Consider the following 3372-nt stretch of genomic DNA (forward strand, 5'->3'; position numbering starts at 1 on the left):
ATCTTAGGTTGAAAAACGAACTTTACAACTTTGGCTGGGGGCGGAGGGGAGGGGTGGCAGTGGAGATGGGAGGGCAGGGATGGTAAGGGAAACAGAGAAGGAGGCAACAATGCTTGATAAGAAATGTCCTCATTATCTTGCTCATGCAATTGTTACCCCTCTGTACGGTATTTTCCACAATAAAAAATTATTACCCCTGCTTTCACTGTATTTGATGTTGGTATAATTTGTGGAGGGGAAAGGAGAAACCAAATCGTTTAAATAGGGATACAGGTGGTCCCATTGCAACAAGGAGAAGTACAAGTCTTTATGTTGAAAAATGAACTTTACAACTTTGGCGGGGCGGAGGGTGGATGGAAGGCAACGGGGGGAGGGGGGGGATATGGGCAGGGATAGGAAGGGGAAACAAAGGAGGAGGAAACAATGCTTGATAAGAAATGTACTCATTATCTTGCCCATGTGATTGTAACTCCTCTGTACAGTATTTTCCAAAAAAAGTCTTAAAAAAAAAAAGGAAGAGTTGAAGCAGCGGAGTGAACCCACTTTTTACAGAAGAAAACAGGCCCTGCAACTCCATTGCAACAAGAATTTGTGTCCTCTAGCACTTATTTTCCTATGACTAAGTTATGCCCTTTTCAGGTCTTTGAACTTTACAAATTTGTGATGTTCCTTAAAAAGTGCCTTTTGAATGAGGGAAGAGGTGACATTGTCCAAAAAGTGTATTTCTTGCTGGACTTATATAACTGTAACCCCTCTGTATATCATCCTTTATGTTAACAATAAAAATTTTAAAAGAGAATACTATGATTCTTATGTTTGCCAGCTTTCTTTTTACATTTTTATAATGTGAAATAAAAACTTTCATTCTTATTCATTTTATTTTAGTGTTATGTTTTTATGTTCTTTTGGTGTTATGAAGGAAAATCAAAATGCATACTCCAAATTGTAGTCACCTACAAGATTATATTTGCTGAGACAGGTAAAGACTTTTAAATTATATTTTTGTATCAATTAGTTCTTATAGTAAATGGAGGTGACTCAATCTTTCTCTATAAGGGTACTAAAGTAACTCTATTATGCCCTATAGCTATGTATTTTTATGTAAAAGGGCTCAAATTAAAATAAAATACAGATAACTAAATTGCATTTCAATTTCATAGTCATTAAAACTTTAATCAAACCATTTGGCTGCTTTTCCTCTCTTTGCCAATATTGTAAAAGATTTTGTAAAGGTCATTTCAGCTTACTTTAAACATAAAGAAAAGATGAAATAGGTACTTGTCCTCCGGTAGTTCTATGGTCACTCATGTGTATTTTTATGTCATGAAAAATAGCTGATTTTTCTATGAATGTGTGAATTAAATGCCAGCAGATCTGACATTTTAAGATTGTCATCAATTGTTTTAGGGGGGGGCACATGTTACCTTCTTTGTTCCTTTCGAAACTAATTTCACTGAAGGTCCCTATCACCCCCTGAATTTGGCACTGGGATTTTAAATGAATGTTATCAAAGTCACTATTAAACAGGATTGCATCCAGCTGACCAGGGTTCATGTTAGGAAACACTTTAGAGATCCTTTAACATTGAAAATGCAATTCTTCAATTATACTTCCAGATAAAATGAAATTACCTTGAATGCATGGTCTAGCAGGTTTGCTCCTGATAATACAATGCTAAGCGATGAAATTCATCCTCAGAGTAAAGTGGACCTGATCAAAAAATTTAATGCATCATAAAAAGGAAAGGCTAAATGAGAAACAAAAGGCCCAGGAACTAGTAAAACACAATCTCTTCAAGAGTTGCCATCTACGGAACCTCATTTATCCACTCTATGTTGATGGATACAATTATATGCTGACTTGTTGAATTTATCCTTTTCCTACATATACCTGTCTTCACAGACACATTATAAAGAACAGTTATGGGCTGATCTGACCCTTTGCTTTCAGATTCTTGAAAGATTATTTTCCTTATACCTTCAGAGTACTAATGAATTTTGAATACTTAACTGGTTGTAGATAGCCTCAGAATGAATCCATATTTGGTTTTATTATGGCATTTTCATCATAGAGGAGGTCGATTTCAGTAATTCAGTGTAAATATTCTGAATCTTCATATTTAAAAATAACATAAGGTAGTATAAATGCATTAAAGAAAATTCAGAAAATTAAAAATGCAAAGAATTATTCAGTCTCACTGCATACAACACTATTAAATTTGTATTTATTTAGTATCCTCTGTATATGTGTCTACAAATACCATCAATGACATATATTATATTTTTATTCTATTTTATTGGCCTAAATAAAGAAATGTACATTGTTTAAAAATATTCATAGTAATAGACACCATAGTTTTCTAAATGAGTTAAACTTCTAAATTAGCATAGAATAATTATACAAATTTATGGGATACAATGTGATGATTCAATACTTGCATACATTATAAAATTATACAATCCAAATAATTATCCTACACATCACTTCATATATTTACAATTTCTTTGGAGTAAGAGAATTCAAAGTCTTTTCTTAAAGCAATTTTGGAATGTATGATACAATATCTTTAACTCTAGATTATACCCTACTATACAAAAGAACACTAACATTTATTACTCCTAACGTCTCATAACTTTATACCCACTATCTAAAGCTCTGTCCTAATCTTCTGCCCTACATTCCCAAGTCTCTGATAATCACTTACTCTGTCCTTTACTTTCTTTTTTTCTTGGGGGAGGGGTCCGGTCGTGGGGCCTGAACTCTGGGCTTGGGCAATGTCTCTCAGCTTTTCAGCTCAAGGCTAGCGCTCTGCCACTTGAGCCACAGCACCACTTCCAGCTTTTTTCTTTATGCTTATGTGGTGCTGAAGAATCGAACCCAGGGCCTCAAGCATGCAAGGCAAGCGCTCTACCACTGAGACACCTTCCCAGCCCCTCTGTCCTTTACTTCTATGTGGTCAGCTGTTGTAGATTATATACAGAAAAAAGATAAGTCAACATATATCTTTCTATGTCTGGTTTATTTCTTAATCTCCTCTAAATCCAGCAGCAATGTTGCCAAAAATGATCGAATTTTCTTTTACATGGCTAAATAGTACTGTAATATGTATATGCAATGTTTTGCTTATACATTTACTTGTTGCACATTTGGAGAGAGCCCAAATCTTTCCTATTGTGAACTAGTGCTAAAGTAAACATGTAAGGGTGTGTCTATCTCTTCAAGTACTGGTTTCAATTCCTTTGGTTATATATTCTCAGTTATCAAATTGCTACATCATATGAATTTTAATTTTGGTTTTCTCATGAACATCCAAAGTATTCCAATAAGGCTATACTAATTGGTATTCCCATCAACAGTGCATGAATTTCCCCC

This window comes from Dipodomys spectabilis, unplaced genomic scaffold (genome assembly GCF_019054845.1).
Source record: "Dipodomys spectabilis isolate Male_0828 unplaced genomic scaffold, ASM1905484v1 ptg000356l, whole genome shotgun sequence".
NCBI lineage: Eukaryota > Metazoa > Chordata > Mammalia > Rodentia > Heteromyidae > Dipodomys > Dipodomys spectabilis.